The sequence below is a fragment of the Littorina saxatilis genome, linkage group LG16, assembly GCF_037325665.1.
Source record: "Littorina saxatilis isolate snail1 linkage group LG16, US_GU_Lsax_2.0, whole genome shotgun sequence".
NCBI lineage: Eukaryota > Metazoa > Mollusca > Gastropoda > Littorinimorpha > Littorinidae > Littorina > Littorina saxatilis.
In genome coordinates this window covers 43,535,670-43,557,686 of record NC_090260.1, presented here as the reverse complement: position 1 = coordinate 43,557,686, position 22,017 = coordinate 43,535,670, and the positions used below count along the sequence as shown (strand labels likewise).

At 40.4% G+C, this 22,017-nt stretch overlaps 4 long non-coding RNA genes across 4 annotated transcripts; 2 read left to right on the top strand and 2 right to left on the bottom strand.

The window, feature by feature from the left end:
- Window positions 1-5,638: 5,638 nt before the first annotated feature.
- Window positions 5,639-7,773, bottom strand: LOC138949663 (uncharacterized). The gene is made up of 2 exons (XR_011450381.1): window positions 7,577-7,773; window positions 5,639-7,012 (listed from the first exon to the last, which is right to left on the bottom strand). It is a non-coding gene; the product is annotated as an uncharacterized lncRNA (long non-coding RNA).
- A 93-nt stretch (window positions 7,774-7,866) lies between these two features.
- LOC138949667 (uncharacterized) lies at window positions 7,867-10,028 on the top strand. The gene is made up of 3 exons (XR_011450384.1): window positions 7,867-8,006; window positions 8,553-8,659; window positions 9,357-10,028. It is a non-coding gene; the product is annotated as an uncharacterized lncRNA (long non-coding RNA).
- Window positions 10,029-12,943: 2,915 nt separating this feature from the next.
- Window positions 12,944-18,594, top strand: LOC138949662 (uncharacterized). The gene is made up of 3 exons (XR_011450380.1): window positions 12,944-13,228; window positions 14,351-14,467; window positions 18,476-18,594. It is a non-coding gene; the product is annotated as an uncharacterized lncRNA (long non-coding RNA).
- Window positions 18,595-18,740: 146 nt separating this feature from the next.
- LOC138949670 (uncharacterized) lies at window positions 18,741-21,363 on the bottom strand. Its single transcript, XR_011450387.1, has 3 exons — window positions 19,593-21,363; window positions 18,989-19,038; window positions 18,741-18,802 (listed from the first exon to the last, which is right to left on the bottom strand). It is a non-coding gene; the product is annotated as an uncharacterized lncRNA (long non-coding RNA).
- Between the last annotated feature and the right edge of the window lie 654 nt (window positions 21,364-22,017).

Sequence of the window (22,017 nt, the reverse complement as noted above, 5' to 3'; positions counted from 1 at the left end):
TGTTGATGATAAACCTGCTTTCCAGTGAAGAACATCAATAAAATGATGTTCACAAGCAAGAATAACAGACAAAAGCACGCGATGTGTAAAATTAGGCTTTGCTTTTCAAACAAAGCACGTGGGTTTTTTTCCTGACAGACACTTTCGGTGGCGATTGAAATTTTTTCCAGAAACGGTTTTATGCTCCCATTTGATATTTTTTCCCTATTTTATCTAGTCAGAGACTAACCTTGTGTATTAATTGAATTAATAACCCCATTATCATAAGTTTTGTGTGTTATTTTCGTGTCTGTTGAATCACACTTTGAGATGGGGTCATGTGACAGAAGGAAATGGTGTCTGTCAGGATTCACACGTTCGCTTCGAAAAACTCGCTCAAATAATTGCTCAAACACAAACATTTTAGCTTTTATTTATTTTTTTGTATTGCAAATACCATACTTACTCATGCCAAGCAGAAAAAATGATGAAAATCAACACAGTAAGCAAGTAATTTGAAGGCAAAGTTTACACACATCAAAGAGTCTGATTACCGTGAAACCTGCCTTAAGCCCGTCCTTAATTGAGCCCGTAGTCGACTACACGAAGCTTCGCGAAGTCTTTATATCAAAAACCCGCAGCTACGGCGTGATACTTTGGACTGCGACGAAGTCTAGTTCCGGTAGCTTCGCGAAGTGAGCTACGCGTAGTCGACTTCGTCCAATTAAGGACCGGCTTAAGTAGGCTACACGCAGACAGACAGATCTAGATCTAGTGTCTCTCTTTCTTGCACAGTGTCACCTAAGCTTACTGTGTGTGTGGGTGTGTATGTGTGACGGAGTGATTGAGTTTGTGTTATTGTTTGTCGATTTCTTACGTGAGCCTTGAAGGCTTCGCCTCTTGTTTTACAGGTGAATTTGGAGAAAAAACCTTATGTATCCATTTTTGAAGCCCAATTTGAAGCATGGTTACAGTGTTCAGAAATAGTGTTAAATAACAAGTTGAGTTATCCCTCTTCACCAATTGTAAAAGAAATACACCTCTTGTCGCGCAACATCTTGAACTGTGATGCTTTTACTACCCCCACCCCCTACCCATTTTTCAGAAAAGAGTGCATATTATTTTCTAAATAGAAAAGCAAGGTAATCAGATGATCAAAAACTTCAGAAGATAAATAGGGAAGCAAAATAGAACATCGAACATAGTGATTTAACTGGTGAATTCAGAAAACACACACTTTTTTTCTCATTTTTGAAGCTGAATTAGAAGTTTGGAAGATAGAAAAAATAAATTAAAAGTGCTAAAGTGGTTACAGTGTTCAGAAATAGTGTTAGATACCAAGTTGAGTTATCCCTCTTCATCACAGTTAAAAGAAACACACCTCTTGTCGCGCAAAATCTTGAACTGTGATGCTTTTACTACCCCGGCCCCCTCCCCATTTGAACAAAAAAGAGTGCATATTCTCTTCACATTAGAAAAATAAGTAATAGTAACTGGACATTTTTAAAATACAACTTTTCTGTCAGTCCAAGGATTGCTTAGTCCATTAAAACAAACAGATTAGGATTTAACGCACCCATTTTAAGATAAAAACAAGAAGGGCAAAGCCCATACGACTCACATGCTTGACCTTGACCTTTACATGACCTTGACCTCAAATAACTAAACCTAGCAATGACATCATACACTAAGAACTGCTTTACACATTTTTCCTACCAAAATACATGTCAAGGTCAAGGTCATCCAAGGTCATGCAACACAAAGCTGTTAATTCAAGACATAGGAAGTACAATGGTGCTTATTGGCTCTTTCTACCATGAGATATGGTCACTTTTAGTGGTTCACTACCTTATTTTGGTCACATTTCATAAGGGTCAAAGTGACCTTGACCTTGATCATATGTGACCAAATGTGTCTCCTGATGAAAGCATAACATGTGCCCCACATAATTTTTAAGTTTGAAACAGTTATCTTCCATAGTTCAGGGTCAAGGTCACTTCAAAATATGTATACAATCCAACTTTGAAGAGCTCCTGTGACCTTGAAGCAAGGTAAACCAAACTGGTATCAAAAGATGGGGCTTACTTTGCCCTATATATCATATATAGGTGAGGTATTGAATCTCAAAAACTTCAGAGAAAATGGGAAAAATGTGAAAAATAGCTGTTTTTTAGACAACATTTATGGCCCCTGCGACCTTGACCTTGAAGCAAGGTCAAGATGCTATGTATGTTTTTTGGGGCCTTGTCATCATACACCATCTTGCCAAATTTGGTACTGATAGACTGAATAGTGTCCAAGAAATATCCAACGTTAAAGTTTTCCGGACGTCCGGACGGACGACTCGGGTGAGTACATACTCACTTTTGCTTCGCATGTGAGTCAATAACATGATAATTGATAGATATCGAACTTTTTTATGCAATTACTACTGAAGATTTGTTTACATTTTACTGTGAATTAAATAGTTCCAGATGACTAATATAGGAACAAAATAAAGCATACAACATAGTTACTGTCCTGGTAATATGGAAAAAAACACCACTTTTGTATCATTTTTGAAAGTCATTTTCAAGCGAAGCCCCCATGAAGCTGAACGTTTTTTGACTCACATGCGAAGCAAAAGTGAGTCTATGTACTCACCCGAGTCGTCCGTCCGTCCGTCCGGACGTCCGGAAAACTTTAACGTTGGATATTTCTTGGACACTATTCAGTCTATCAGTACCAAATTTGGCAAGATGGTGTATGATGACAAGGCCCCAAAAAACATACATAGCATCTTGACCTTGCTTCAAGGTCAAGGTCACAGGGGCCATAAATGTTGCCTAAAAAACAGCTATTTTTCACATTTTTCCCATTTTCTCTGAAGTTTTTGAGATTCAATACCTCACCTATATAATTATGATATATAGGGCAAAGTAAGCCCCATCTTTTGATACCAGTTTGGTTTACCTTGCTTCAAGGTCAAGGTCACAGGAGCTCTTTAAAGTTGGATTGTATACATATTTTGAAGTGACCTTGACCCTGAACTATGGAAGATAACTGTTTCAAACTTAAAAATTATGTGGGGCACATGTTATGCTTTCATCATGAGACACATTTGGTCACATATGATCAAGGTCAAGGTCACTTTGACCCTTATGAAATGTGACCAAAATAAGGTAGTGAACCACTAAAAGTGACCATATCTCATGGTAGAAAGAGCCAATAAGCACCATTGTACTTCCTATGTCTTGAATTAACAGCTTTGTGTTGCATGACCTTGGATGACCTTGACCTTGGGTCACATGTATTTTGGAAGGAAAAATGTGTAAAGCATGTGAGTCGTATGGGCTTTGCCCTTCTTGTTTTATGTTTCTGGAGGAAAAGGAAGCCTCTCCTTGAACATAAAAGGTAAATTCGACAGCAAGCTGTATAAGCAATGCAACCCCCCCCCCTCCTCCCTCCCCCACAAAAAAAAAAAAAAAGCGTTTGGGAGGTACATGCTTAAGCCAGGGGGGGGGGGGGGGTGCGCAACCCCTGTAAACCCCTACCCCCCCTCCAGTCCGGCCCTGCACTGCGCCCGTCTCTTGTTAGTATAAAATGAACAATTGCACATTTGCGTCATTCACACTTTTTCAGAAGCTATAAATAAACTCTGAAGAAAAAATCGTTGTGGCTTATTGTGTTCACTGTGTCGTAATTTAGAAAGTTGTTTGCTGAAATAGTAGTTCAAATTGCATAGCTCGTACTTTTTTTGTGACGAAAGATATGAATAACCCCTTTTTTTATTTGCAAAATGAAATGTACCCTAACAATGGTCGAGAATGCGGAACACACACACACACACACACACACAGTGACACATACACACACATATACACGCAGACACACATACGCAGACATGCACACATACACTGGTGCCCACGGACAAACCCAAAAACATACACACACACACTTGTCTCTTCTTAGTATGTTTCATTACACTTTTGCTTTGAATATTTTCTCTTTCATTTTCCCATAAGTTCTTTCATCCATTATACTAACTAATATGTGAACATGGAAATTACCCTTTCAAAAACATGGTTTATTGTTCATAAATTCGATCAATAACAGATATAATGGCTGGCATGCAGTCGTCTCCCTTTGACCAGTTCAGTGCATCTACGGTACATGTGTGCTATCGCGGTTCTATGTCTGCCAACAATTAAGTCTTACAGCTGTCTGTGTGGAGAGGCAAAGTTGTGATGAATTCATTTCTTCACTGACACTTACATCAATCTGCGATAATTAATTCAGCAAAAAATTTAAAAAAAATTCTTATCTGCACAGGAAACTTTCAATCTCTTGATGTTGGGTATGTGTGTGAGTGGAGGAATACTCTCATCCTACGTCCTGGTCACATTAGAGAATCTCTTGATGTTGGTTATGTGTGTGAGTGGAGGAATACTCTCATCCTACGTCCTGGTCACATTAAACATAGATCTGTAGCAAGGGGATCGCCGAGACACAGTCTGCGCAACAAAGGTCCCGTTTCGCGCAATCGCGTCCTCATGTGCCAAAGCCACTTCCGGTTCAGAGATAATACAGACGCACAACCCAGCCAGCACCCCGATATCGGTCCGATATCGGACCGATATCGGATACGATATTGCAAATCGGATTGCAAATCGGGTCGATATCGGACCGATATCGGATTACGACATCGGACCGATATCGGTCCGATATTGACCCGATATCGACCCGATATAGAGAATCGGTATCGGCCTCATATCAGATCCCGATATCGGCGCGATATCAAATCCCAATGTCAGATTGCAAATTGGGTTGATACCGGGTCGATATCGGATTACGACATTGGTCCGATATTGGTCCGATATCGGTACGATATAGAGAATCGATATCGGCTTAATATCGGATCCCGATATCAGATCCCAATATCAGATTGCAAATCGGGTCGATATCGGACCGATATTGGATTACGACATCGGACCAATATCGGTCCGATATCGGTCCGATATCGACCCGATATAGAGAATCGGTATCGGCCTCATATCAGATCCCGATATCGGCGCGATATCAAATCCCGATGTCAGATTGCAAATTGGGTTGATACCGGGTCGATATCGGATTACGACATTGGTCCGATATCGGTCCGATATCGGTCCAATATCGGTACGATATAGAGAATTGATATCGGCTTAATATCGGATCCCGATATCAGATCCCGATATCAGATTGCAAATCGGGTCGATATCATTTTGATATCGGATCCCGATATCGGACCGATATCGGATCCCGATATCGGACCGATATCGGATTGCAAATCGGGACGATATCGGGTCGATATCGGATTCCGACATTGGACTAATATTGGTCCGATATCGGTACGATATAGAGAATTGATATCGGCCTAACATCGGGAACCAATAATGGACCGATATCGGGAACCGATAAGGGTGGTGCCCTTCTATGGTGCCCTGGTGGTGCCCTTCCGTCAATTCCTTTAAGTTTCAGCTTTGCAACCATACTTCCCCCGGAACCTGAAAACTTTGGTTTCCTGGAAGCTGCCCGCAGAGTCGATGAAGCAAAACCAGCGAATAGTTGGCATTAATTATCTGATCATCTTTGAACCTCTGACTTTACTTCTTGACTAATGAAAACATGCTTCATGCTTGGCAATTGCTTTCGCACTTGTTCGTCTTTGACCTGCACTAAAACTTGCTGTAATCCGTAAATATTAGATTTCTGGCCCAAGAACAGAAGAAAATTTAAAAGGAGACAGAAATGATAAGATGAAGTAGTTGATAAACATTGTCACACAAGTACAAATGAAAGTGAGTCAAAGGCAGAATGAGAATAATTTAATAACCAACTGTATCATTGAAAACACATAAGTTACCAATGCAACATAAACAAATTACAACTATCAATTAAAATTCAACAGTTAATACAATTAATAACTGACCTTGTGATAAGATAACTCATCCACTGAAATGTCATCCACTCTGCTGCCAAAGGACGGGCTTGAACCCATGACTCACAGCACTGCAGAGCAGACCACTAACCAATGGGTCCCCACCGAATAATTATGGAGTGTCACGATTCATGTGACCCATCAAAGTCAAAGTATTTAATTCCATAAGGCGATAGCCCCCTTGGAATAGGGAAATAACAATAACTTCACAAAACGCATGAATCAAATGAACACAAAGGAGACGAGAAAATCGTCGCAAACGGATAACCAGTTATGAAATCAATTATAACTAAATAAGTCTTTCGATTTGCAACAAACAACGGACTGGTCACGCAACGGTTCTGTCCAGTCATGATAATCAAAACAAATGATTGTTACGCTCCAATTCTTCACAAGGGTGGAGAACGGGAAATGTTCAGACCATCTCTTTTATCCTCACGGTGCTTTCCTCGCTCATCCTCTGTAACATATCAGCTAGGTTAGACCATTGATGTTCTTTGTCTCCGTCATATCTGGCATCGTCTGTCACCTTCCGCCTATCAGCGTCACTCGCAACAACATCACTCCGCACCATACAGCCTGAATCTGACACTGTCAGCTGCGATTGAAAGTTGGAGACACACAACGTAGCACCACCGACGCACTTTTTCATGGCCGCCTTTGTCGAACTTCAAAAACGCAGTATCGCCATTGTTCAGTCGCCACAACAGTCGGTATTGAACGATGTCAGCCCATTCTCCGACATAATTGCACATAGCATTTGTTCCAAAACAGTAGGCCTAGGGAATCCTTGCAGAGGCATTATATCATATATATGTAGAGGCATTATATCATGTAGAGGCAAAATAACACAAAATGAAGAGAGAGTGAATCCGAGAGGCGTGTTCCTTGCTGGCTGTCAGCACATTAGCACTAATTTTATTTACCATCTTCATCTTAGTCCTCGTCCTCGTTTTCTGTGTTGATCTTCGACATCCTCCCACCATGTAGACGATCCGACAATCCTGTCAACCACTTCGCAAGCACCTGTTCGAATTGCTTGTTGTCGGTTTGAATATGGCGCTTCCTCACGGCCAGCTGCAGTAAAAAGATTAACCGTTATGAGTATGACGCAACAAGATGATGATCATATAAAATGTTGACATTGTATGAACATGTTTGTGCTTTCATAAGGAGACATGCTGTCTGCAAAACCTCCCTCACCTTTCATTTGTTCTTCACCATTTCTTCCATCACTGGCAGAATTATTTGTCTACATTCAATGTGTGTGTGTGTGTGTGTGTGTGTGTGTGTGTGTGTGTGTGTGTGTGTGTGTGTGTGTGTGTGTGTGTGTAGACAGGTATTTTTTATAAATCTGAAAGAATAAAAACTGTTTATTATGCACAACAGAACCATAAAAGGATTCTTAGTTAAAATCACCATTTTATTTTTACAACAACAATAAAGAAAATCAGCAACCACCTAAACACACACAGTGACACAAACACACACAGTGACACACACACACACCTAAGAAACAAACACACTTTTTAGTCTCATATATTCCAAGAGAAAAAAATACATCAAGTCTCAATAATTAGCAAAACTATCTTCCAACGAATCCAAGTTCCATAGCCATAGATAGGCATAGGCGATACTCACTCAACGTTTTACGTGATGCATGATGATCGACTGTTTGGAACACTCTTGAAACCAGTCCAGTTCTGTCTTCCTCCTTCTGTCTTAGTATTGGACTGTCCAGTCAGGATCGTTTCTGATGTTGTATAACATAGTGCTCTAGCAACTGCCAGTTTTCAATCTTCCCAACGCATTTCGCCATTTGTTTACTCAGTAACTGCCGGACAAGTAATTCTGAGTGACCTCCCGTCGGGCCGCCAAGGGACAGTACTCTCGGACTTTTCTCTGTCGAATCGAACTCAAGAAAGTTTCTACTGTATTTTTACCGTTCACTCCTGCAACTTCAAAGCCAGTGTGTCTGCTGATATAAGATAACATGCTGCACTTCAGCATATATCAGGACTACACAATACAGATCTTATGACGCTGAGCGAATGGCAAATGGAACTTTCAGGTAATGTTACTTCACTGTGTGACTTGTGTTGTAAATTCATAATCATATTCATAAGTTCAGAATCCGTTGGCATTGTGATTGTTGACTTATTTTTGATACGAGTCACCAATATCAAAGCAATATCATGCATAACGATTGGAAAGGTGAATTTATCTCTCTTTCTCTTTCTTTCCTGCCTTCTGTCTTTCTAGTTTCTTGCTCTGTCTGTCTTTCTCAGTTTCAGTCTCTGTCTGTTTCTCTCTCCCTGTCTGTCTGTCTGTCTGTCTGTCTGTCTCTCTCTCTCTCTCTCTCTCTCTCTCTCTCTCTCTCTCTCTCTCTCTGATATTTTATTTCTCTCTGTCAATCTGATAATTGCCACACATTTTCACACATTTGTTCAATCTCACAGCTTCTGGTCTAATCCATTACTGTACAGTAACATTTATAAGAGATCTCAGAGAGAGAGTTATTTTCGAAAATCGTCTTTTCAAAGACACTTAAAACAAGTTTTGATTGACCACTGTTTTCTACTGTAATGCAACTCACACATCAATGCTTTCATTGCAGGGTGGGAGGAATTACCATGAGGATACCAGAAACTTGAGAAAGCATTCACAGGGATGTAAACTACAAGTTACAACCCTGACAAGTGACATTCTGGCTTTTGAGGCCAAGTAAGTGTGTGTGTGTGTGTGTGTGTGTGTGTGTGTGTGTGTGTATGTGTGTGTGTGTGTGTGTGTGTGTGTGTGTTTGCAGGTAAAATCCACGTTAACGCTTGATGAATGTTCCAGCAGTCATATTATATTTATAACTGAAAATCATTTATGAGAGAAGGCAGTGTTGTTGTCAGGCTTCGGTCTGGGGTCATTAATACATGCTTATGACGCATTGTTCTAAATCTTGGCTGGTCGACCATCACATCAATTTCGACATAAAGAACTATAACAGGTCTTCTGACAGAACAATTTGTTGTAGCCGGGACATCTGGACCTATACATATTTTTAGTCCAGGTCCAACTGACATATTATTGCCTTACTCTTACTCAGTCTTAGTCTTGGAAAAAACTTTGGGAAGGTGTTCTGTGTGTGTTGGGGGGAGGGGGGGGGTTGTTATCCATGCCAGGCAGCATTGACTAAGAGCATTTCATTCAAACACAGAAGAATGCTATCAAAGTTAGCATATATATACACACAAGTAAATTCAACAAATATTGGCATAATGCAAAGACAATGTAAACCTTATTTACCTTCAGTTCTATATTTAGTAAAGAGCATTAACAAAGAAGACATAATTATAGTGTTTACACTGAAGTTCTCAAATCACACTGAATTCTTTATGTTTTAAGATTGTTGCATTCTCTGTCTTTGCAGGTGTCATAGCATTTGGAGCAGATCTTCAAAGTCTCCTATTGCAGACATGCCATCGTCTGCACTGGTTGTATCAACAACTTTTTCCAAGGCTGGTGCTGCAGATTTAAAAAGTATATATCGTCTGCTGCAAACTCAACATTAACAACTTCTCTGTCTGCTCCTGCTTCGAATTCAACAATTCTTGTTGTCTGGTGCTGCTGCAAAGTGAATGACTTCTTCGTTTGCTGCTGCAGGTTTAACAAGTATATCGTCTGCTGCAAATTTAACAACTTCTTTGTCTGCAGATGACGCTACAAATTCAACAACTTCTGTGTCTGCTCCTGCTTCAAATTCAACAATTCTTTTTATCTGCTGCTGCAAAGTGAATGACTTCTTCCTCTGCTGGTGGTGTTGCAAATAACCTCATCTTTCCTTGTGTCTCTGGCATCATTCGGATACATGTACAAGATACCTAGCTGTGCGAAGACTATTTTTTTTAAACCCAAAAGATGGAATAGAATTGGTAAATTTCTAGGTACAGAACCTAAAAGTGGGATACATGTATCCAAACTCACTTCCAGAAACTTTAGAACTGATTCAACTTCCGACATTTTTATCATGGTTTTATCGTGTGTGTTTTTTTAAATGTACAGTATATGTCATGGAAATGATGAATAAATGTTTAGAACATATTCTCACAACATATTTCTAATGGTTTTATTTATTTGTCTTTTGTTTTGTTTCATGTTAGCATGCACACTTCCTTCTTCTTCTTCTTCTGGATTCGTGGGATGAAACTCCCACGTACACTCGTGTTTTTGCACGAGTGGAATTTTACGTGTATGACCGTTTTTATCCCGCCATTAAGGCAGCCATACGCCGCTTTCGGAGGAAGCATGCTGGGTATTTTTGTGTTTCTATAACCCACCGAACTCTGACATGGATTACAGGATCTTTTCCGTGCGCACTTGGTCTTGCGAGATATCCGGTCAAATATGATATAGGACTTCTTGAATTTAAGTACATATATACATTACAACATCAGCAGACACAAACGACTAAGCTAAATTATCTTCAAATAAGAATAAAATTAAAAAACCAACCCAAAATAAAAATAAAATATTACTAATAAAATGTCTAATTATATTTTTTTGTGTGGTTCTTTTTATGTTTGCACTCAACATAAAAAACACACGTTTGAATAACTTGAATCTAACCATTATACAGTATTGTGCTTTTTATTTGGTAAAATTGACATTAGCCGTAAACGAAAATTAACTTTAATTTAACTTTATATTATGGTTTTGTTTTAATGAACGTTAATTTAATGTTAATTTAACGTTAAATTAACGTAAAAAGTGAACGTTTATCTTATGAGCAAACTTGGAATCCAATATCGGACCGATATCGGGCAGATATGGGATATCTTGGTCTGAGGGAAAAAAAAATTCGAATAAAAAGTTTAATTATAGTTTTATTTTGGTTCTTTGTATCGGACCTATATCCAATATTGGCCCAATGTCGTAATCCTATATCGACCCGATTTGAAATCCGATATCGGTCCCATATTGGGATCCGATATCGACCCGATATCGTATCCCGATATCGGTCCGATATCGGTCCGATATCGGGGTGCTGGCTGGATATCTCGGACCAAGATATCCGATATCTGCCTGATATCGGTCGGATATTGGATTCCAAGTTTGCTCATCGGATTAACGTTAAATTAACGTCAACTTTATTGGCCCAATGTCGGAATCCAATATCGGTCCGATATCGACCCGATATCGTATCCGATATTGGTCTGATATCGGGCCAATATTGGTGTGATGGATGGGATTGTATTGGCGATGATGTGAAAACTTGGAATCCAATATCGGACCGATATCAGAATATCTTGGTCTGAGGAAAAAATAAAAAATCGCAATAAAAAGTTTAATTATAGTTTTATTTTGGTTCTTTTCATTTTCACACTCAACGTAAAAAAACACATGTTTAAATAATGTGAATCTAACCATTATATTATGCTTTTTGAGTCACTTGAGAAAAAGTGACTCTATGTAATCGGTCAGTGTTAGTCTGTCCGGCCGGCCGTCCGGCCGGCCGTCCGTAGACACCACCTTAACGTTGGACTTTTCTCGGAAACTATCAAAGCGATCCGGCTCATATTTTGTTTAGTCGTGACCTCCAATGACCTCTACACTTTAACGATGGTTTCGTTGACCTTTGACCTTTTTCAAGGTCACAGGTCAGCGTCAAAGGAAAAATTAGACATTTTATATCTTTGACAAAGTTCATCGGATGTGATTGAAACTTTGTAGGATTATTCTTTACATCAAAGTATTTACATCTGTAGCCTTTTACGAACGTTATCAGAAAAACAAGGGAGATAACTAGCCTTTTCTGTTCGGCAACACACAACTTAACGTTGGGCTTTTCTCGGAAACTATAAAAGTGACCGGGCTCAAATTTTATGTGAACGTGACTCCCAGTGACCTCTACACTTTGACGTCTGCTTTGGTGACCTTTGACCTTTTTCAAGGTCACAGGTATGTCTTGAAGGAAAAAAATTGAAATATCATATCTCTGAAACTATTCATCGGATTTGATTCAAACTTTATAGGATTATTCTTTACATCAAATTATTTACATCTGTATTGTGTTGTGAATAGCAATTTCTTCCTGTCCATCTGATGCCTCATATAATATTCAGAACTGCGAAAGTGACTCGATCGAGCGTTTGCTCTTCTTGTTATTTGGTAAAACTGACATTAGCCGTAAACATAAAATTAACTTTAATTTAACGTTATATCCGATATCGGTCCGATATCGGTCCGATATCGGTCCGATATCGGATTCCAAGTTTGCTCATCAGATTAACATTAAATTAATGTTAACTTAATTAACGTAAAAAGTTAACATTAATTTAACGTTAATCTGATGAGCAAACTTGGAATCCAATATCGGATTCCAAGTTTGCTCATCAGATTAACATTAAATTAATGTTAACTTAATTAACGTAAAAAGTTAACATTAATTTAATGTTAATCTGATGAGCAAACTTGGAATCCGATATCGGTCCGATATCGGTCCGATATCGGATTCCAAGTTTGCTCATCAGATTATCATTAAATTAATGTTAACTTAATTAACGTAAAAAGTTAACATTAATTTAACGTTAATCTGATGAGCAAACTTGGAATCCAATATCGGACCGATATCGGACCGATATCGGATATCTTGGTCCGAGATATCCGGTCAAATCCGATATCGGTCCGATATCGGATTCCAAGTTTGCTCATCAGATTATCATTAAATTAATGTTAACTTAATTAACGTAAAAAGTTAACATTAATTTAATGTTAATGTGATGAGCAAACTTGGAATCCGATATCGGTCCGATATCGGATTCCAAGTTTGCTCATCAGATTATCATTAAATTAATGTTAACTTAATTAACGTAAAAAGTTAACATTAATTTAACGTTAGTCTGATGAGCAAACTTGGAATCCAATATCGGACCGATATCGGACCGATATCGGATATCTTGGTCCGAGATATCCGGTCAAATCCGATATCGGACCGATATCGACCCGATATCGTGTGCTGACTGGGAACGTGCTCGTTTCTCTGCAGCGGAGATTCGGATACGTTTTTGGAAATTTGGATAAAGCAGACCGCGCTCACCATGGGCTCAAATTGTGCACTTGTGAATTGTCCAGCTAAACGGACCATCAATCGTGGACTATCTTTCTTCAAAGTGCCTGAGAAAGGTGTGAACGATGAGTGGAGAAGTCAACTTTTGCAAAAGATCGGTCGAAAGGGGTCAACCCGGACACTGCCAACATTGAACATTTGTTCCCGACACTTTCTGCAATCTTGCTTCCACACAAGTGAGTATATATCAGATATCAGATGTTTTTGAATGCGCAATGGTTTGCAGAGTATGTTTAGCGCTTAGCGTCGTACTGCTTTCCGAAGGAAGACTGAGAAATCAGCCCGAATTTCTATGTGAGTAACCTAACACTGGCAATGTCAATGTGATGCAGTAGCTGGAAAGCAGTACTAATACTAGCCCAGAGTTGCAGGCACTAGGTCAACCCCACCTGCCCCTTGTTACCCCCACCCCCATACTTTGCTGCCAGCCAGCCAGCCAGCAGCGGTCACTGAGTGCAGACTTTGGAGAGTACATGTACATATGAAAGAGGTCAGCTGTGCAGGATTAAGAGCAGTGCTGAACAAGTTCTTGCTCAAATAAAACCATTACCATGTAACTGTTTCCAACGAGTTAATGTAACTATGTTGATATCATTGTAAGAGCATGAGCGAATTGCTTTATAATCTTGAACTTTAGCATTGTAAATTCATTGCTCACTATTTTTATTTAGTGGCATTTAAGCCTCCAATTTTGCACGAGGCATTCTCTCATCATTTTTGTCGATTAAATGTCTAAATGACTTTATTTTGCTTAAGTTTGGAGCTCAATCTATCAATTATATTCACGACAAATATTCTTTAAGTACAGGGACTTGCATGCTACTTGACTGTGAATGTGATGAATTTACAATGCTGAACTGAGGCTTTAGCAAAGTTCAAGATTACATGTTCTGACTTCTGCGTCTGCTCACCTTAATCTAAATCACACACCACGTTAGTAGGGTAACGATCTAGCACACTAAAAAACACTGGGTTTCCTATAAATACCAAGGTCAGCCAGTAGTGTTACTAGTAATACTAGTTAGCACATGGATTTGAACACAACGCGAGGCATACTGATTGTGCAACATTACACAGAAAAAAAGATATCATAGCTTTACACGTGATAATGAATTGCAGTATACTACATCATAATTTTCATACTGATACAGTGATAGTAATAATTATGATAATTTAAGATTTGTGTGTGTCATGATTTCATCTTAATTCTTATGATGTGTACCAACTACAATAGCTTTCAAATCGATCAATAAGTGAATAAAATCAAAATTTATTTTTTCTTGTTTGCCTCTTTACAGCTCCCAAGGGCCACATGAGACTCACACCTGGAAGTTTGTTTGCCAACACTGTGTATGCCAGTCAAATCTGTTGAAACGCCACAACCACAGCCTCAACCACAGCTTCGGAAACTACCCGTAAGTGTATGGTTTAATTGTACATACAGTGGACCCCTCTTTTAAAGAACCCCCAGTATGTCAGATTTCCTATTAAGTATTAGACATCCTCTCCTGTCTGAAAAGAATCTAAATAGAGAAATCAGGTCTAAAAAAGGGGTTCCACTGTCATGTGTTTGACTTTGTTTTCTGTGTACACAGTCTACAATTACTTCTTCTGCGTTTGTGGGCTTAACATTTTACGTGTATGACCGTTTTTACCCCGCCATTTAGACAGCCATACACCACTTTCGGAGGACGCATGTTGGGCATTTTCGTGTTTCTATTATTAACCACCGAACTCTGTATAGATTACAGGATCTTTTTGGTGCGCACTTGGTCTTGTGCTTGCGTGTACACACGAAGGGGGATAAGGCACTAGCAGGGCTGCACATAAGTTGATCGGGAGATCGGGAAAATATCCACCTGAAATCACCAGGCGCTGCCTGGATTTGAACCCACAACCCTCCGCTTTGGAGGCCGGTGTCTTTCCACCAAGCCATTGCGCCCGTCAGTCTACAATTACATTTACAAGCTGTACCTATTTTGCAGGAGTGCAGTTTTACAGCTACAAGACAACCATGTTGTTGTTACAGGTGTTCTGTAGCTCAGTCACGATTCTATTTCTATCATTTATCAACAGTTTGGATGATATTATGAATTTATTACTACAAAAATAAATAAGTATTTAACTTAAAAAAACAAGAAGGGAAAGTTGTTGGAACGTTGTTATTGACAATTTTACGTTACATATGTTGACCCAACGGTCTTTTAAGCGCAGAGTCAAACAATAAACAACAAGAACTTAGCTTGGCTGATTTACTTGTCTGTGGCTGTGCACTTAAAAGACCGTTGGGTCGACATATTTGTGACAACAACTTACCTTTATGGTTTCCCATAAATCCATTTATGTTCTGAATTTGTTTGTGCTAACAACCCAAGGGAGACAACCACTTCACACAATCATACTATGAAACAAGCCAACACTGTGATTGCGAATGTTGTCGCTGGATCTACCCAGCGACTGCATTTTTGAGAAAACCAACGTATTTATACATATCATCAATCAAAAATGCATACTGTTTAGCACCAAATTGTTTGGATACATAATCATCATCAGCGGGGATATAGCTCAGTTGGTAGCGCGCTGGATTTGTATTCAGTTGGCCGCTGTCAGCGCGAGTTCGATCCCAGGTTCGGCGGAAATTTATTTCACAGAGTCAACTTTGTGTGCAGACTCTCTTCGGTGTCCGAACCACCCCCCGTGTATACTACATTGGGTGTGCACGTTAAAGATCCCACGATTGACAAAAGGGTCTTTCCTGGCAAAATTGCTTAGGCACAGTTAATAATTGTCTACCATACCCGTGTGACTTGGAATAAGGCCGTGAAAGGTAAATATGCGCCGACATGGCTGCAATCTACTGGCCGTATAAAATTTCATCTCACACGGCATCACTGCAGAGCGCCTAGAACTGTACCCACGGAATATGCGCGATATAAGCGTCATTGATTGAATCAATCAATATGAGGCTTATATCGCGCGTATTCTGTGGGTACAGTTCTAAGCGCAGGGATTTATTTTTTTTTAAATTTTTTTTCTATGCAATTTATATCGCGCACATATTCAAGGCGCAGGGATTTATTTATGCCGTGTGAGATGGAATTTTTTACACAATACATCACGCATTCACATCGGCCAGCAGATCGCAGCCATTTCAGCGCATATCCTACTTTTCACGGCCTATTATTCCAAGTCACACGTATTTAGGTGGACATTTTTATTTATGCCTATGCAATTTTGCCAGGAAAGACCCTTTTGTCAATCGTGGGATCTTTAACGTGCACACCCCAATGTAGTGTACACGAAGGGACCTCGGTTTTTCATCTCATCCGAGGCAACATGTTATTATAAAGTACCCGAAATTGTGAGAGTATCCGGTCGACTAGATGGACAATTGCCTCCCTTATTATATCACACCGGCCTTCTCACAATAAATACTAGCTGCCTTACAGTCACCTGGCAGCAGGTTAAATGCAACATTATTTACATCACAATCATTGAAATTTGTTTTACAGGTTAATGCAACATTATTTACATCACCATCATTGAAATTTGTTTTACACACTGGGGACCAAGTTTCCCCTCTTTTTACATCACTGGCGGTAAAACGCCCTCAAATTGTATGTACAGCAGGAAAAAAGTTTGTAAACACTTTTATTGGCCCTCACTTGCCCTGTTTACAGACCCACTGTAAGCCACCAAATATACCCTTACAGTGAATTTGTATAAGGTTATCTTGCGCCTTACTAGGTATCGCAAAACAAACAAACAACCCAAAACCCAACATGTGCATTGTTTTTAGACAGCACATGCCAGTAACAAAAATGAACAATGGGCATTCTCTTCCATGGTAATACGTTGCACCATCTACAGACCTATTGTAAGCCACCAAATGTGCCCTTACAGTCAATTTGTAGAAAGGTTATCATGCCCATAATTGTTATACACAAAAGCATCAATATATATACATTGTTGTCAGTATCGGCAGAACCTTATGTGTTATTAACATATCAATTGAAAAACAATCTTGCGATATTGTAACTAGCCTTATCTGCAGACCAAATGCAAGCCACCAAATGTGCCCTTGCACTCAATTTGCAGAACCGGCCTCCTGACAGTAGCAACAATTCAAGAAATTGGGTGGCAGGCGGGGTTGAGGTGGAAAACTTTGCGGACTGAGTGGACGCGTTCTTTCTTGTTGACATGTTGTAGGTGGAAGGAAGCATTGCCTTATGGGTATTTAAACGATGGTATGAAATTTTCGGATTGGGTACGAAACGAGAATTCCTCAACAGTTCACTACTCTTGCCAACCATTCCTTCACATAAATTATATTTATGGTTTCCCATAAATCCATTTATGTTCTGAATTTGTTTGTGCTAACAACCCAAGGGAGACAACCACTTCACACAATCATACTATGAAACAAGCCAACACCGTGATTGCGAATGTTATCGCTGGATCTACCCAGGAGGCCGACGGCTTACCACCATGCCACTGCGCCCGTCAGATATATAATATATATATGTAATTGTAAGCGAAACCAAATTCTGCACAAAAGGGTGACCACCCTGGATTTGAACCCATACTTTAATTTGGACACCAAAGTCTAGTGCTTTACCAATTGAGCTAAAATTCATACCCCCATTTTAACACATACCAACATTCAAGGGCGAGTAGGTGTTGCATTTAAAAGTGCACATGTCAAGGTCTCTTCTGCTTATCATGGTACTAACTGACTCACGTGCTATTTGTGAAACACTTCCATTGTTATCCAGTTGCTCTAGCGCTGAGAGTTTAAACTCCAATGTGTAGGAAATCATTTGTGGCATCTTGTCACACTGAGATCTTTGCAGCGCGCCCGCGAAATATTTTCAATTTCTGAAAAACAACAACAGAACACTTAATAATATTTTTATTTCACCTTACTCTAAGTCTAATGACATGGGTGCAACCTGGAAAATTCCAAAAACTGGTACAGGGGCAGCGCCCCATAAGCTGAAGCTTTATTAGTATTTAAAATGCAAAAAAAACCCCTCTCCTGGAACAAAAACATACAAAATAGACCATACTATTCATCCTAAAATTTGTGCTCTCTTACTAGTCTTAGTGATTCATGAATCATTATTATGCTCGTCAACTTTTCAAAAACCGGCACTGCCGGCAGCCGATGAAACCAAAAACCGGTTGCCGGCGTGTAGCCGGCAGAGTTGCACCCATGTAATGATACAAAATAGGGGGTGGGCGTAAAAAAATAGGGGGTGGGCGTTTACTAGGCACCGTACCCTGTGCGCATAATTTGACCAAAACTAGGGGGTGGGCGTTTACTCGATACTGGGCGTATACAAGGTAGTTTACGGTTCTTGAATCAAGGTCTTCCTTTTCCGCTAGATTCACTCATCACTGTTGCATTTTTATAATTACAGGTTTGGCGCCAAGCCCCACCAGAAGTCCTGAGAGTCAACTACTTCACACTTGAAGATGTTCGAAAGGATAGCCTTAGTGTTGGAACTCTAGATTTCACAATTAAAGTTGCCAGACAGAATTCTCACTTGTTGATGCTGCATGAAATGATGAATGCTTGCAAGTATGCATGAAATCGATTAGTGTGCATGTTAAACTCTCTCTCTCTCTCTCTCTCTCTCTCTCTCTCTCTCTCTCTCTCTCTTTGTAACTCAAACAAACACACACACTTGTGTTATTCCTGTGGTCTTTGGCCTGGATTCCAACAGGACATTTTCTTGTGTGGGATCCTGAAGACAAAATCAATGAAATACTTGATAAACATCTGAAAGCTTCTTCAAATTGAATATTAAACTAAAATCCGCATTCATTTTCTAATATTTTATATTAACAACTAAGGTTGCCACACTGAATTCTCACATTCGTATGCTCTCTCTCTCATACACACACGCGCATGCAGACGCACACACACTTACTAGTGTTGTTCCTTTGGTCTTGGTTCAGGCCTGTCATCTTGTTAGGATTCCTGAAGATAAATCAATCGCATAATCGATCAACAGCTTCAACTTCAAATCATGGAACATTGAACTGTTTAAAGAATCAGGAATACCTTTTAGAAACAGACAATGTCATTCTTATGATTTTATTCAATATTTTTTAAGAGTAGACCCGAGACATACCCAGTGCAAGGGACTCCAAACCCGATGTCGATCTTTCAAATGTTTTACGTTTTCATGTGGCGATTAGATCTAAAAAAAAATCAGCGTAATACCATTTCTTATGCTAAAGTAAACAAACGGTTTGATCGGGTTCATTAGAAATACTTATTTCTACTATTAACTTCGAATTCATCACCAGGAGCAACACAGAGAAATACCCAGTAGTCTAGCTTCGAAAACGATGTCGATCGCTCGCATTCACCGATTCAGTGTTTACGTTTTTCTGTGGCGATTAAAACTCGAAATTCCGCGTTTCACTACCATCTCGAATGCTGAAGAACAAACAATGCATCCACTTAAGATATATATTACCATTGTTAACTTCGATTTAACCACTAGGAGGATAAAAATAACAACCAACCTGAACAATTCTAGATATAATATCGAGCAGAGGTCCATCCATTTCTGCTTCACCGGAAGTAAGCTGGGCACAGATCGCGTTCATTGGCGCTGTGCGAGACCCCGCAAGCAGTATTATGTAGCGGCGCGCGCAGAGTTGGCGATCCCCTTGCTACAGTATCTCTGCATTAAAGAATCTCTTGATGTTGGGTGTGTGTGTGAGTGGAGGAATGATCTCATCCTACGTCCTGGTCACATTAGAGAATCTCTTGATGTTGGGTGTGTGTGTGAGTGGAGGAATGCTCTCATCCTACGTCCTGGTCACATTAGAGAATCTCTTGATGTTGGTTATGTGTGTGAGTGGAGGAATGCTCTCATCCTACGTCCTGGTCACATTAGAGAATCTCTTGATGTTGGTTATGTGTCTGAGTGGAGGACCGGTAGCTCAGTTGGTAGAGCACTGGACTTGTGATCGAAAGGTCGCTGGTTCGAATCCGGGCCGGGACGGACACGGGTCAACTTTATGTGCAGACCCAGAGACGGAAGCCATGTCCCACCCCCGTGTCATCACAATGGCACGTAAAAGACCTTGGTCATTCTGCCATAAGTGCAGGTGGCTGAATACACCTAAACACGCAGACACCTGGGTAGCGCGACTCCGTTGCTGCTAGCTTTCCACTGGGAGGAAGCGACCCGAATTTCCCAGCGATGGGACAGTAAAGTAATGAAAATGAAATGAAATGAAAATGAATGCTCTCATCCTACGTCCTGGTCAGATTAGAGAATCTCTTGATGTTGGGTGTGTGTGTGAGTGGAGGAATGCTCTCATCCTATGTCCTGGTCAGATTAGACAATCTCTTGATGTTGGGTGTGTGTGTGTGAGTGGAGGAATGCTCTCATCCTATGTCCTGGTCAGATTAGAGAATCTCTTGATGTTGGTTGTGTGTGTGAGTGGAGGGATGCTCTCATCCTATGTCCTGGTCAGATTAGAGAATCTCTTGATGTTGGTTATGTGTGCGAGTGGAGGAATGCTCTTATCCTACGTCCCGGTCACATTAGAGAATCTCTTGATGTTGGATGTGTGTGCGAGTGGAGGAATGCTCTCATCCTACGTCCTGGTCACATTAGAGAATCTCTTGATGTTGGTTATGTGTCTGAGTGGAGGAATGCTCTCATCCTACGTCCTGGTCAGATTAGAGAATCTCTTGATGTTGGGTGTGTGTGTGTGAGTGGAGGAACGCTCTCATCCTATGTCCTGGTCAGATTAGACAATCTCGTGATGTTGGGTGTGTGTGTGAGTGGAGCAATGCTCTCATCCTATTTCCTAGTCAGATTAGAGAATCTCTTGATGTTGGTTGTGTGTGTGAGTGGAGGGATGCTCTCATCCTATGTCCTGGTCACATTAGACAATCTCTTGATGTTGGGTGTGTGTGTGTGAGTGGAGGAACGCTCTCATCCTATGTCCTGGTCAGATTAGACAATCTCGTGATGTTGGGTGTGTGTGTGAGTGGAGCAATGCTCTCATCCTATTTCCTGGTCAGATTAGAGAATCTCTTGATGTTGGTTATGTGTGCGAGTGGAGGAATGCTCTTATCCTACGTCCCGGTCACATTAGAGAATCTCTTGATGTTGGGTGTGTGTGCGAGTGGAGGAATGCTCTCATCCTACGTCCTGGTCAGATTAGAGAATCTCTTGATGTTGTGTGTGTGTGTGTGAGTGGAGGAATGCTCCCATCCTACGTCCTGGTCAGATTAGAGAATCTCTTGATGTTGGGTGTGTGTGTGAGTGGAGGAATGCTCTGATCCTACGTCCTGGTCACATTAGAGAATCCCTTGATGTTAGGCGTGTGTGTGAGTGGAGGAATGATCTCATCCTATGTCCTGGTCACATTAGAGAATCACTTGATGTTGGTTATGTGTGCGAGTAGAGTAATGCTCTCATCCTATGTCCTGGTCACATTAGAGAATCTCTTGATGTTGGGTGTGTGTGCGAGTGGACGAATGCTCTCATCCTATGTCCTGGTCAGATTAGAGAATCTCTTGATGTTGGGTATGTGTGTGAGTGGAGGAATGCTCTCATCCTATGTCCTGGTCACATTAGAGAATCTCTTGATGTTGGGTGTGTGTGTGAGTGGAGGAATGTTCTCATCCTATGTCCTGGTCAGATTAGAGAATCACTTGATGTTGGTTCTGTGTGTGAGTGGAGGAATGCTCTCATATCCTACGTCCTGGTCAGATTAGAGAATCTCTTGATGTTGGTTGTGTGTGTGAGTGGAGGAATGCTCTGATCCTATGTCCTGGTCACATTAAAAAATCTCTTGATGTTGGGTGTGTGTGTGAGTGGAGGAATGCTCTCATCCTATCCTGGTCACATTATAGAATCTCATGATGTTGGGTGTGTGTGTGAGTGGAGGAATGCTCTCATCCTACGTCCTGGTCAGATTAGAG